This window comes from Canis lupus, chromosome 8, assembly GCF_003254725.2.
Source record: "Canis lupus dingo isolate Sandy chromosome 8, ASM325472v2, whole genome shotgun sequence".
NCBI lineage: Eukaryota > Metazoa > Chordata > Mammalia > Carnivora > Canidae > Canis > Canis lupus.
Genome location: NC_064250.1, coordinates 52,946,563 through 52,962,192, shown reverse-complemented (window position 1 = coordinate 52,962,192; position 15,630 = coordinate 52,946,563). Strand labels below are relative to the sequence as shown.

At 38.2% G+C, this 15,630-nt stretch overlaps 1 non-coding gene across 1 annotated transcript in view; it reads left to right on the top strand.

Annotated features, from left to right (window-relative positions):
* Positions 1-15,630, top strand: part of LOC112657383 (uncharacterized) — a 130,945-nt gene that overhangs the window by 38,952 nt on the left and 76,363 nt on the right. Inside the window, exon 2 of the transcript XR_007412451.1 lies at positions 13,417-13,541. This is a non-coding gene — a transcript (uncharacterized LOC112657383). The remainder of the gene's footprint in view (positions 1-13,416; positions 13,542-15,630) is intronic.

Sequence of the window (15,630 nt, the reverse complement as noted above, 5' to 3'; positions counted from 1 at the left end):
TTACTTTCTTTTAAGTTTATAGCTGGATTGCATGGATATCCCTAGGTTGTGGAAATAGTCATCAGAGTAGTGACAATAATGGTTTGCAGCTAGGTAGGAAGTGACTGAGAAATTAGATATGTTTAGTAGACACTTTGCAAAGGTGGGAGACTATGGAAACTGATTTACAGAATGGGAAGGGAGGAGTCCTCTGAAATAATGTGAGGAGCAAACAAAATGCATGAAAATCTGTACCTGGTGAATCTAACAGGAAAAGATAATGGTCATTAACTGTGAATAGTCTGAGCTTTCATGCTATTAGAATTTACTATAATATAAATTACTATTTTGAGATCATTGTGCCAAAGAACAAATGATATTTTGTTTAAAAAGGGGGAAACAGCCCTCATATTGGGCTCTGTTTTAAAGTTGTTTTCCAAGGAACACTTTATAGCCCTTTCTAAAAGTGACATTTCAAAACCCAGGGTTCTTGCCTATATACAATTTGTCTCTTAGCATACATTAAAGGGAAAGATGCTTTTATGAAATTTCACTCAAATGTTAGCATAGTGCCTTTAAAGTTTAGAAATTCTAGGTTTGCTTGTCAGAATATCTACATCTGTATCCCTGGCTCCTTGGCAAGGATTATAAACATTTAAAATAGCCTATTTGGGGCACCTAGGTAGCTCAGTCAGTTCAGCATCCGGCTCTTGATTTCAGCTCAGGTCATGATCTCAGCATTGTGACATTGAGCCCCACTTTGGCTTGGAGCTCAGTGCCGAGTCTGCTCGAAATTCTCTCCCTGTCTACCCCCCCCCCCCACCTCATGTGTGCGCGCTCTCTCAAATAAATAAATATATCTTTAAAAATAAAATATTAGTTCATTTACTAGTACTTATTGAGATACAGAATGACAGTGCTATTCTAAACCTAGGTAGGACAAAGTTCCTGTGGTTGAAAATTGTAGATTCCAAGTATAGAGATAAAAATATAATAAAACAAGCTGATGATGATATAGTATAAAATTCTACTGTGCAGACCTATATATCTGAACTGCTTAAGACCAGGATGGAACCAACACACTGAGGACCTATATAACATATGGCGATACTTTAGGGGAGACATGGGGGTAGAGGCTGGAGAAGTCAGATAAAGCAAGAATGTATCCTCTGTGCAAAGAGCCAAGTGTTCTGGATGAGATGGGGCCTTGAGATCATAACATGAAGTGGTCAGATAGGATCTCTGATGATTCTTAATTCCAAAGTCAAATTGCAGAGCAGGAAGCACATTCATCCTTTCAGTGTAGGGGGACAGAATAGAAGATTTCAGGAGATGAGAGGAGGTCTTAAAAACTACCAGAGGAATGCAGTAAAAAAAAAAACAAAAACCCACAGATAGCTGTGGGTCAGCGTGGTCAGCATGGCTCCCAAAAGCAATAATCACCATCTTCAGGAGGCATGATGTTGTCTTTGTTTAGATCCTTGAGCAATCTATACAGAGGCTGGGAGGGGACACACTAAAGGTTGATGGACTAGAAGGGGATTCAGGGTGCTGAAAAAGACACTGTCAAAGTGATCAACTGGTGTGACCTCAATATCTATAGTCTGGGAGCCTTCCTCTTTCCTCTCATGGCTACTGCTCTCTAGTAGGACTATTAACCAACCTCTGCCTGGGCCTCTGTGCTAGATGCCTGTTTGGCAACCCTTTCAAGACCTGCCCTCCTCTTGCCTAACCATTCTTTATACGAATGATCAATCTTTGCAAACCCCCACTTTCAGCATGTCTGATCCTGCCAACTTGAAGTTTCTGCTTCAAGTTCACACTTTACTGATCATTTTTCAAGTACTTCCATAAACTGTTATGAACTTATTTCACAGGTTTTTTTTCCCCCTCCAGATATTTAGCTCTTGCCTCTCCTAAGTCAGAATTTTTATTTTTGCTTCTGTACTTTTGCTCAGCTATTTCCTTGGCCCTAGTCTTCTTGGTTTAGATTCTACTGACCCTCCAAGGCCCAGTCTAAATCCTATTTTTAACTTGCAACTGTAGGCTACATACGTCAGCTCGTAAATGTTTGTTTTCTTTTCTTTTTGCCAGGGATGAGTCTATGAACTAGCTAGGATGCTGGGAAAGAAATTGCCTCATTTCACATTCTGGTGAATCCAAGAGTTTCCTATAGTCCCATTCTACTCTTCGTACCATATAGTAAACATTTTGACCATGGAAGTTGTTCTAAAAATCCTGTAGTACCTCAGGCAGTGTTGGGCATTAGGCAGTTAACAGTGTGTGCTTGTTGCCTGGGGAAGCCATGCTGAAAAATGTCAGAAGGTTGCACAGCATAAGGAAGTGATTGAGAATCCAACATCACTAGTCAGAAAGTTTCCAAAGAAGGTAGTATAATTTTGCAAGGGTTTTGTTTCTTTTCAAAGACCTAGAATGGGGGATAAAAAAGAAAAAAAATTCCAAATATTCTATGGTCCTCTGTGTTGTTTGGTATAAACATCCTAGGAAAAAATGGAACCTGGAATATTTGATGGACCCTCCAATTATGACATGTCAACCTGGAATGTGCTTTATTATTTTTTTATTACTCAGAATCCCTGTGATTTTTAATAGTGGAAATTATCCAAGGGCAAAGAATGTGTGGTCCTTTTGACCAGGAACTAGTTTCCATAAATAAAATAGCTTACTAATTATCATCTCTTCTGTCTCCAGTCCATTTCTGCCACCCATAGCAATGAAAGACTCCATTAAAACACATGACTATGTTATTAAAAATGTTAGATTGATTTATTATTCCCTTTAATTTCCCAGTAGATTTTGAAGAGATTATGGAACCATCTGCATATGCCCAGAAGCAGTCATCATAATAGCAGGAGAACCTGCCTCAGCCCTGGTAGTATTTTCTTTTTTTTTAAAGAGACCTGAATGGGGTCATTGCCTTTACTGATCAGTTATAGTTCTCTATCTTTCACACTGATAACAAGGGGGATCATACTTCTCAATACTCTTTTAGGGCATAGTGAAAATGAATGTTTGCTGAAGTAAACAGTTCATGCAGACTACTTAATGAGCTTATTCAGTAATCAGAGTTCATCAAATACAAGCCAGTTCATTCTTTACTTGTTTTCCTGTGCTGTCTATCCTTTACTAGTCTGGTGAAACTTATGAACCATCTCTGTACCAGTTATAAAGCTACTGTTTCTTAGCTGCAAGCCCACGCCTCTAAATTCTTTGTGACGCTGAGGATAAGACTTCTGTAAACCACATTTCAGCATGGCCACCCAGCTTCCTGCGAGGCTATGCCAATGGGGGCACTATAGATAGATGACAAGACTGGGGGAGAGCGAGGAGGATTTTCTCTTTCCTGTTTGTTTTATATGGGTTTCCTGTTTGTTTCCTGCCTGGTTCCTATCACTGCTACACTTGTTCCCCTTAGCATTAACAGTGAACTTGCATAATGACAGCTGGATTCATTCTGTAGCTTTTCAAACACTTATAGAGTTGGGTTATGGCACCACCTCAGAGACCTCAGCCTCAGCTAGCACTCCCTTCTCAGGAGTCTGTATTTCAGCTCCACAGGCTCTTTCCTCTAAGTTTAAAAATGCCAATCTTCCCCCCTCCTTCCTCTCCCCCCCCCCTTTTTTTTTGCCAGGCCAAGGAGTGTGGTTTGCCTCTTGCAGTTGATACTTCCATGATATTTTAGTACAGTGGTAGGCAAATACACATACATATTGACTATTGCTCCTTCTGTTCTATAACAGAAGACTTGAGTTCTTGTGATGGAGACCATATTATTGTATTAAAATATTGGCCATCAAAAAAAAAATATTGGCCATCTTGTCCTTTATACAAGAAGTTTACTTAACTCTGCCTCAGTGTTCTAGTCTTGCCACCCAGCAAGACTTAACACATTTACACTAGAATCTAAAAATTTCATATTAAATTTACTCTGTTCAAATAACTCAAATGGTTCTGTTTCCTGCTTGGACCCTGACCGATTAAAAAAAAATGCTTCCACAAATGTCCCAGGAAATGGACACCCGAAAATTGGGATTTGGGGTTTGGTCATGTTCTTGGGCTTGAACACAATGCTGAAATTAGGTGCTAGTAATCCATGTCATGCAGTAGCATCTTGTTTAATCAAATGATCATCTGTGATTGATTGTGATAAAGTGAGTGACTAAGAAGCTACTGAACTTGACCTTTATGACAGTAATGGTGATGACAAGGACTTCATGTGGGATGGATTTCCTGATTGCTCATACAGAAAGAATATAACAAATTCAGATGCTCAAAGAGACTCTATTTCAGTGCTAAAAGAATATTTTATTTTTTTGTAGCCATAGAGCTAACATTGCTGAAAAACATCAGATGCAAAATTTCAACTGGGCAGGATGCACAATTACAATAAAAGTCAAATACATAATTTTTCAGGTCTCTCATGTATAGGCACTGAGTCTGATTTGGGAAGAAATGCATTCCTATTAGTCTGGTGAAATCTATATCATTGAGCCCCTTTTGGACTATTGCTCCTAATACATAAAATAAAATATAGTGAATCAGAAGAAATCTAATATTGGAATACAGTAATCAAAATGTTAAAACACATATTTTTAAGAAATGAATGCTTTAAAGAACAAAACCTAGCAGTAGGTCTTATATATGCCGTAATTTTGAACACTTTCTTGAGATACCTGCATCAATTGTAATCTAATATGAAATATCCATTATTTCTATTGTTGTCAAAGTAATTGGTAATGATAATACTACTATGTTTTTTTTTTCCCATATATATTATTGAAGGAAATGCTAAGTTTCACTTAGTGGTTAATAAAAGTAAAGATGTATTTTTTCTTCTCTTAGTTCAGTAATCTGAATCACATCCATGTATCTCAAACTAAGAATCTCTGTTTTAGTCATGTAGGTATTCTTGAGAAGTTAGCTGGATAAGTCAAACTTTGAACTTTTTCTACTTACAACCTATCCTCATATCATTCTTCATTTCTTATCCCAGGAATCTCTAGGAGAATGGGTAAGGTGCATCTTCTATATGCATCCATATAGTATCCTGGACTCTTGCTATCAAAATATAAAAAAATATGCTACTTAAGTACTTTCCTGTACTGTGCTTTCCCTTTTAAAGGACTATGGTACTATAATGCCTATTTACCTTTATGTATTCTCCCCAACAGACTAGAAGATCTCTGTTATTAGAGACCATGACTGGCTTGCTATATCTCTAACTTAGGACCTACTCCATAGTTGATGCTCAATCTATATTTGTGAATAAACAACTGAATAAATTGATGAACTCTGAAGTGGAAGTAGTTTTTTCTCTTACTCATGACCAAAATTCTCAGCAAGGTATTTTATATAAATGTTGCCATGAGAGGAGATAGAAGAGAGAGTGTGACTTATGCATCCATACAAATCTGCCCACCATTAGAAAAGCAATTGTGTGTTCAGACCTAGCTGACAGCGGTGTGGTAGACAGATTATTTACTAGGGTAGGCACTGTTGGTTCCCTATCCAGAAACCACTGTTCCGTTTTTTCCTTGCAAATAGAATCGTGATTTGTTTTTTATAGTATCAGTATGATATGTATGTCAGGGGAGACTGGGTCTCCTATTAGGTGTGGGGATGAGGGATGTGTCTTGTTTAGACTAATCTAGTTATAGTAATTCCCTTCGACAGTGTTTGGTTTAGGGCTTGGCATATGATACAATTATGGGCAGTGAAATGAGATGGCAAATCTGAGAGTGTATAGAAGAAGACAAAAAGAGATGCATGTGAGGCAACATTTCTGTTCTTTTCCCTTGGAAGTGATTATATGAGGAGGTGATGCCTAGGGCTTATGCAAAGAAAGGGTGACAATGAGGGGAGCAGCTGGCACAGTGAGAGTAGCACTGTGAAAAACGTGGAAAGAAAGTGTACCATTGTTGTTATCATTGTGATGCTGTATTAATCAAATGTTGTACTTGTGGTATAATAGATGCCTTTATTGTTTAAGCCATTTTTTGACTGGCTTTTTTTGTCACTTGCATCCCAAAGTGTCATAAATGCGTCATCTTCTTAAGCAAAGGACAGCTTTACTAATGGTCCTGGATAAATTTAATAAGGATCCTTTCTGCCTGAGATTTTGATACTTGTAAGTAGCAGAAGTCTGCCATAGGATGCAGGAATTTTTTTAGAAATCCAAAGCTCTAGCAGACTAATTTAGAGAGTGGGTCGGATGCCAGCCATTTCTGAAGCTCATGAAATGAGAACATTTAAAGCTGAGTGATAAGCCTTTGTAGGTGAACTAATGCCAAAACCCTTTTCAAACCTAAGTATTCCATGGCAAGGCATTCTTGCAGCATGTTATGTGTTACCATGTTATGAAACTGGCTTTGACATTTGGATGTCTACCACTTGGTGAGTGGTTAGTTATAAAATGCTATTGGTTCAACAGATTATACTTCTGGAATAAAGCCTGGACTTCTGGGATCTTTTTAGTGGCTGGTTTATTTGTATTTCCAAGGCCATTTTTCCAATAAGCCAACACAATCAAATTACATGCAGCTTTGAAGACATTCTACCTTACAGTTTGACATTTTAATTAGGACTTTAAAGAGATAATAATCACTGCCCACAACTTCCCTAATGTTACCTAGAAATGGGTCAGTTAATTAGGATCCCAGAAAAACCACCGCATACATTTCTTTTTAATTGTTTTTCCAAACTTCCATCACCACATCTCTTGGCTTCAACTCAGACCAAATCAAACAAACAGCAGGGAAGGGTTCAATCTCTTCAGCCTTCTGAAAAATCTAAGGGTGCAAATAAGGAAGTCAGTCTGTGTCCATTAACTACAACTGTATGTTTCACTCTGCATAAGATATTTTTCTTTCATTTCAAGATTGCTTTTGAAAGGAAAACCAATCCAGTTCATCTTATTAGATCATCTTCTGTGAGAGCCATTAGGATCCTGTTCACCTGGCCCCTTTGATCCTTGTGTCTATACTTCATTATTTTTTATCTCTTCTAGGGTAAGGTTATTAATGGGTGGTCCCACTAAGGAATTTTTTTAATGCTCTCTGACTGCATTAAATTCCTTCTAAGTGGATTTTACAAGGTGGAAGGAAAAATGAGTCCATCTATTTGGACTTTGAAACAAAGGGGCCCAGGGTGTGATAGCGATTCAAGAAATGAATTCTGTTCTCTTGGGTGGATTATATGTAACAGGATGCTTACTGCCTCACTTGCCCCTCCCTATCTCTTGGGTCAATATACAAGAATGGAAATGTGGTAAATGTCTCAGTTGTTTTCTAGTGCTCTGATGTGTTTTGACACATTCAGGAGGAGAGGTAGTTGCTGCTTCCCAGAAGAGGTTTAAGGAGTGTAACAGTATGCCACTGTTATCATTCTGCCAGGCAGGTACCTTTAGCCTCGCTTTTGAGCCTGATTATATGTGCCTCAGTCTCCAGTTTGATGATCAGTTGCAACATTTATCTCAGTTACTGAGATTTTGCAGTTGGTTATAAAGTTCTTTCAGTTAAATATTTGAGCTGTTGGTGGTTAATTTGAAAGATAACTTCAATTTGTGACTTCACTGATGACTTCTTTTTTAACCTCCTGCTTAATGTATACACTTCACTCTTGTTCATTGTCAGAGACAGGTTTACCGTGAATCAAATGAAGCTCAGGCTTTAAGACCCCTTGCTTGCATGATCCCCTTCCAAGTCTCTAGCAAGAGCTCTTGTAATGCAATCAGATTTGTGTAAAATTTGAAAATATAAAATAATCTAGCAAAAAATCAGTTATAACCACCTGTGTACTTTCACAATCAATTTTGTGTCCTTTTTCTTAAAGAAGGACCCCCAAATTTCATAAACTTTAAAGCTAACAAACCTCGATCTGTCTCCTTCATTATAATAAATACTTCTTAAAAGATTGTAGATATTAGATTAGGAAAGTGTGATGTGTCCAGATAGCCACCACGAGGTTGCTTTCAAAATAGCTATCTATGCAAAGGAATATCCTTAATGCAGACAAAATTTGTTTGTATATTTTATTTTTCCTGTCTGCGCGTTCCTCTGAGATTTTTCCAAAATTGAGATCTTTCTCTGATCTTGGGAGTTTAAATCAGGTAAGATATGTGTGGCACTTAAGACAGGGAATGTGCATAGTAAGTCCTTAGTGAATGCTAGCTATAATAATTAATGTCGTGTTTATTTCCTCCAAATTTTGCAGCCTTGTGTATCTTTTTCTACCACTCCTCACTAAAGGGACTAATTCGACTGTCACCCTGAGAAATGCTCCATTCCTCAGAAGTGTCATTTGTTTTTCTTCTCTGCTATTGAAAACATTTCTCTCATTATTTTTGGCCATCTGGAAGAATAATATAATAAAATTCTTTATGATGGGCCACCAAAAGTGATGGTGGCTTAACACAATGTCCTAAGGTGGCACAGTAGAAGAGTGTAGGAGCTGAATGCTAGTTACATTACTTATTGGTTAGGTGACCACCCTAACTTCACTTATTCCTGGGCAGGTTGTGGGGGTAGGGAACAATGAGAGATAATACTTATTTTACAGGGATGTTTTTAGGAATGAGTATGTAAAGCACTTATCACAGTGTCTGGAATAGACTGGGCACTAATAAATGGGCATTATTGTAACCAGACCACTCTTGATAATGCAGTATCTGAACCCAAAAGAAGGCACCTTTAATGGAGAAATTCAGATAATTTTTTGTTAGTTAGGGAAATATTCAGAGGCATGGTGATTTATCTAGTGTTTCTCAAATCTGGTGTAGTTAAAATTCCTATGCTTATGAACAGCTCTATGTTTCCTAAGACATTAGGATTAAGAACAATGAAAAGATAATATTCTGGCATACTTACAAATGCTGATAAGTTATCTCATAGGCTCACTTGCAGGATTTCACAGCCTTTGCATTAAATTCTAGATCTAACTTATGGCCTTTGATTACTAGAATGTAATAAAAATGTTATCAGAATAAAATTTGAATTTATTTGCCTGATACAACCTTACACTGGATTTATGTACAAGTTTAAGTAATAATTGGTAATAGTTAAGACTTAGAGAAAAAGAACTTACTAGCAAATGTAATCCTCAAATCTCACTTGAATCTCCTCCTAATTGTCTTCACAACCAGGGATTTGAATTATTGATTTCTACCTTATCTGGAAATTTAAAGGAAAATATCCATAGTATTTCCTTAATTTGTTTGAATAAACTATTTGTTATTATTTTGTTTTTATACTAAATGTGTAGATTGTCTCTTAACTACTTTGTCTACAGGGCCAAAGTTGATAAAATATTCACCTGAATTTGGAGATGTCTATAGTCTCAAGGGCACTAGACTGCACTGATACACATAAGATGGATAATGTATGACATAAGAGTATATGTAGCCCTTTTATATTTTATTTATTTAAAAATTTTTATTAGAGTTCAATTTGCCAACATATAGCATAACACCCAGTGCTCATATGTAGCCCTTTTAAAAATAAATACCTACTAAGTATGAAAAATATAAGTCTAGACTACGAGGTTCTTAAGGGCAGCGTCTAGCAGAATGCCTAGAACATAGTCAAAACTCAATATATATGTGTTAAATGAGTAAATGAATGAGTTGACTTGAATTTAATTAAGTAGGGTGGTTTGGACTTGGTAAGGAAAGTCCATGAAATATACTGAAAAAAAATATGAATCTTTGAGCCTCTTCGAGGATAGTCAGAGGCTTTGAGGGCTTAGAAAGGTATTTAGTTACTATATAGGCCAACTGCCTCATTTTACCCCAGGGAGACTGAATAACTTCTATAAACCAGGGATGAAGCCAGGATATGGTATGGAGGGCAAATGAGGTATACATGAAAACACTATTGTATACTCTGTCTCCATGTAAATCAGTAAATCATAATCAGATTTTATGGAATGATATTAAGAAAGCTAGTGCTATGTCAATGGTGAGATTTGGTTTCTTCTGAGATTACTTTTTAAATTTATTTTTATTTTTTGAGATTATTTATATTTACTTATAATTATCAATTTCTTTTAGATTAACTCCAAGACTGTCCATGAGATTTTGTTATAAGGGAAAACTATAGTATTGCATATTGTCTGAAAAAAAAAAAAAGACATGATCTTGGCCAAGGTGTTTGGAAATATGTCTTTCAAAGGTTTCTATTGTAATGAGGTGTGACATATATTATGTACATGGTATAAGTGAAAGTTTAGGAGCTGTGAAGAATAGGAAGTAAGTTTTACACTATCAACAAAACCTGAAGCACATCAATCCACATGGCTTCAATTAGTGTCAACCCCCATTTAGTTGATCATGGAAAGAAGGGGAACAAAACAAGAGAGCACTGTGCTTCTGAGGTTGTGAAACACCCCACTACAGGAATTTGGGTTCCTAGACTCGTGTGTGTGTGTGTGTGTGTGTGTGTGTGTGTGTGTGTGTGTGACAGAGAGAGAGAATTTTGATTCATTGGATATCTGAGTCCTTTGAGGTATTTGGCTTCCTTAACCTCACACAAAGCTACTTGCTTAGGGAGTGTAAGGAACAGATCACAGTAAAGCTGGCATGTATCGGCTCAAAAAACTGGTCAGCTTTTTTGGTCCCAACGGAAATTTAGCTTCAGCCAAACTTTTAAAATCCTTTGAACAACCCTCTGGGCTGGTGCTTCTAAGAGTGGTTCTTCCCATTAGTAGTCGCCATGAGGTTTGAACTAGTTCCCTCTCCATCTCAGTTTTGAAGATCACTGGTGAACAAATCAGGGTTTGGGCTAATGATCTGTAGGATCAGTAAGGCACCCCAAACTAAAATGCATTGTCCTAAAACAAGAGATAAACAAGACTATTCTTATTGGTGAGTAAAAGACAGTAGGAAAAGTTATAAAATTCAGGTGTGTCAAAAGCATTATGTGAGTCTTGCCAGCATGAGACCAGTAAGTACTAAAGGAGAGTTATAGCTACAGGTGGGAAATATTAAATTACTATTTTTGTACTTCCTAGTGCCCTCAAAAGTTTTGGCAGAGATATGACTATAGGCTGCTGCCCTGGCTGTACAAAAAAAAAGAGAAGAATTTAGTAGAGAAAATTGAATTCATGATCTGTACTCATAGAGTTGGACTTGAATGAGCAAATGTTAGTTTTTCAGTGAAAAAATTTCTATAAACTGAAATTAAATTGATTTGATGGCTCTGAAGCTTACACATTTGGGTGTCCTCTTTAAAGAATCTTTTGAAATGTCAATTTGTGGTAGAGATAGGAGGCTCACAATCCTATGTGGGGAAAAAAAAAGTTAGGCATAGCATAAAAGAGATTTCATTAAAATATTCCCAGTATTTTCAAAATTAATCTTGCACCACCTGCTATTCTAGAAAAACACTGAATAAATAAAATGTTTCTCAAGCATGACTGGTGTACCCAAATTTGAGCGCTAGTTAGGACTTTTGCCAAAATATACATTTACTTTGCTAGCTTCGGGGAATGAAACTAGCAAATGGATGGCACTTCTAAGTACACGAATATCTTTTTGGTATATATGAAATGAAGGCGTTTAAAAGAAAAAGAAACTTCCATTCACACAAATCTTTTTCTTGTTAATATTCCAGAGCTAAGAGTTGCTTGTAACATTTGGGAGGGTGAGGAAAGTGGAGAAATATCTCTGGTATTCAGCTTTAGGTGGAACCAACCACATTAGCTCTACTTTTATTGTAGCACATTTTTCCTTTCCTGAATTTTCAATCCTTTCTACATTACCTTTGACCAGTGACCACTGCCTGGAATTTCCCTAGGTGTGTATATATAATAACTAGAAAGACTATACCATGTAGAATAAAAATAGTGTTTCTTATCTGTATGTCATTTGCTTGTACCAACCTAGCCATTCTATGATTAGGGCAGATTGTATTTTTCCAACCTCAAAGAATGTGTTCTACTAATTCCTTTCAAATTCTTCTCACTCAGTGAACGATTCAGAAGGAAAATGCTCAGATTCAGGTGAAGGCGGTCATACCAAATACTTGCCAGACCACAAAAACTTCAGCAGCCTGGGTTTAAGACTGATTTTAGTCACTTAAGAATCTGGGGATGAAAATACTGTTTGTAGGGAACTGGTAGGAATTCTGCAAATGTCACAAGGGCAGAGATCAGGTCTGTCACTATTCGGTTGAAAAATGGCTCGTCAGTCTTCTTTAATGACTTTCTTCCTCTCTTTATCATCATTATTCTGATTCCTAGACCCTGTGAGTTTCCAGGATTCCAGGATTAGAGTGTCTTTCCCTGGAGACATTGACATTCAGCCCTGATAATCCTCCTTTGGGGAAGATGATTTGCCCCATGTTGATTTTCTCTTCCTTGTGCTTTGGTCTTCATGCCTTAACCCAGTGGTTCTCAAATGTGAACATTTGAACCACTGGGCAACTTGCTGAGCACAACATCCCCATCCACTCTGGAGTTTCTGACTCCGGAGAATTTGGGGTACTCAACAGTTCCCAGGTGTGGCTGATGCTGCTGGTCCCAGGACCACACATGGAGAACCATTGTGCTAACTAGCCATCAATACCCATTCTCAGAACATTCCACTTTTCTGTTGTGTGAAAGTCATATATTTTTCTTTTTCCTCTTTTGAGACCATTTCTCCCCCCACTGGTTTTCAAATATGATGCTAAATATGCCGAACTTGCTTAGGTCTTACCATCTGATATAATAGCACTCAAAATATGTAGTTTTCATCTCACATTGTTCATCTGGGCATTCTAGTGTTGCAACTGGTTACCTAAGGATGATATGACATCATCAACTATCACAGACCACCTCCTGAATTATGTAAGTCAAGCAGACAAGGACAAAGCAAGGGTCACAGTAGAATTCTGTGCTGTGATGCAAGCTTATTTCTGTTTAATGATGGAGTTCTTTGCCCCAATGATATTGTTTGCTCATCAACCCAGGCCCCAGCTATCAGTACAGGTATTCCCTAAATAAATATTTTGGAAAACAGAGGGGTCTATGTTTTCATTCAGTGATGCATTTATTTTCAAAGTATTTTTAAATCAATTATGCATAAGTTGTTCAGGAGATCTCAAAGTGGATCATTCAAGTTGGACACTACCAATTGGCAATAACCCTTGCTAAGTGTAATATAAATGCCAAGGAAGCAGTGTGTCTTGTCAAATTCCCCCAAGGGCAAGCAATGCAGCAGCTGCAGATCTGTCCAAAGTGGCCTGATGGTGGGGGCGGGGGTGGTGGTGGTGGTGGTACATGTCAGTACTTTGAGGATCCTGGCTCCATCCTTACCCGTGGGAGAACCTTCGCATGTGATCAGAGCTACAATTATAATGGGACTTGACAAAGTAATTGAGAGAGGCAGTTGCTTTTGCAATGTTCAGGACTAGTTCAATGGATTTTCTTCCCTGTTTTCAGCATTCAGCAGCTTTGGTGACCAGCTACGTCGTTTGGCAGCAGGCTAAAGTGCTCACAATTGCACAGAGCAAGGAGCATGCTGTACAGTGATGTTCCAGTTTAAAAGGACAGAGCTGCAAACAAAGGTAGGCTTTTATTTGGGGTAGCATCCTTTCAACTGCACAAAATCTCATGCCCGACCACATGCCGACCACCATTGCCGTGCTCACAGCGCTGGGCATATGTCTTCACTCTCTGATTCTTGAATCCTGGGTGGGGGAGGGGTACTCAATGTCAGCATCTTGTCCTGAGTTTCCTATTTATTGAACTCTCTCCAGATCTCACTTCCCTCTTTACTAGTTTCAGCACCTAACCCCACCTTCTTTTTGGGCCTATATTTTATTAAGATGATTATTTTTGGCAGGTGGTTTGGTCCCCTGAATGTAAAATTCAGCATTCTCTTTTGATGGGAGAAATTTCAGCCTTCACATAGAATAGAGTAAGCCTCGTCCTGCCTATCCACAGGTCAATAGGGAAAGTAGCTGCCTGCAGAATGCAGTGATACTTCCCTTTCATTGCACCTGTTGCACCTGTCACAGTTAACCGTTCTATATATTTGAGTGGCTATTTGAGCAAAATCTATCTTCCTTACTGAACATGGGCCACTGTGAAGACAACATCTACCTATTTTGCTGTTGAGACTATTTGGTCTCAAGTGCCTATCAGAGTGCCTGGCTCAGAGCAGCCAAAGGATACTTGTAGGGAAGAAAAGAATATACATCTCAAGTGTATCAGTTGAATCATGGGATGTCCTTAGCTGATCTTAAATACAGTTTGGGAATGCTAATCTGCTTTGGAAAGGATTATGTGGAAATATCTAAGTTTCATTGAGGTTTTTTGTTTGTTTGTTGTTTCAGTTTATTTTGAGGGACATTGAAATGATGGTATTTGTTGGGTGGAAACAGATGAACAATGTATCACCCAGTAAGAAGAAACACTAACTATGATGAATTATACCCACCTTCTTCTATTCTAGTAAATCATTACTGAAATATATAGATTGTTAGAGCTTTATAGATTAAGTTTCTCACAACTTTGGAAGTATGATTTTTAGTAGTTTTTCTAGGCTTATTGTAACAATTATCACAGACTGGGTGTGATAAAATTTATTGTATCACAGTTTTGGAGACTTGAAGTCTGAGATCAAGGTGTTAGCAGGGTTGGATACTTCAGAGGACTGTGAAGGGGAATCTGTTCCATGATTCTCTCCTAGCTTCTTGTGGTTCTTGGTCATCTTTGGCATCCCTTGGCTTGTAGAAGCATCTCCTTGAGCTCTGCCTTCATGTTCACATGGTGTTCTCTCTGTGAAGCTGTGTCTTCTTATAAGGACACCAGTCATGTTGGCTTGGGGCTGCCCCACTCCAGGATGACCTCATCTGAACTAATAACATCTGCAACAACCCTATTTCCAAATAAGGTCACTTTCTGAGGTATTTGAGGTTAGGATTTCAACATATGATTTTCAGATGGACAGAATTCAACCATAACATGATCCAAGATGTAGCTATTGAAGAAAAGATACAACTGCTGAACCAGAATCTCTGCACCCAGAACTGCCTCCCCATGTTTCCTGCCACCTCCTTTCAGTGGCAGGGTTTCAGCCTTTTCTGATGCAGGTCAGGATAATGTTGGCTTGGCTATTAACTTGAATTTAATGAGTTGAACCTGTCTCAGAAAGCCAGCCAGCAGGTGAGTTGCCAGCTGGCACTTCTCTGTGTGCCATCTCCAGTGGCAGTTAGGGACACTGTGTGAGACAATATGAGAAGATTTCTGATGTCTGCAGAGGGGCAAACACTCCATTCCTCCTTGCTGCCATTTGCATAGCAGTCCCCTCTGCTCCACCCAGTGTGTGAAGAAGGCAAGAGAAGTTTCTAGAATAGTATGTGGTGTTGGCTACTCAGAACCCTACCATTGGTTGATGAACATCATTGATCTGTTCTGACAGAAGAGTTCCTATCAAGGGAAAACTAGGGTGATGAAATATCTTGGAACCATCCAACACAAATATTTTACTTCACCATAGTAAAGGGGGAAGGTAATGTTTGACTTCTGGCTCAATGTCCATGAGAAAGACCAATATGTAATCTTGTCTTTGGCTTATTATCAAGAGAACATGTTACATCACTTGCTTGTAGCTTCCAGGTCCTTAAAAAAGTAACTGGTTGAGATAAAGGG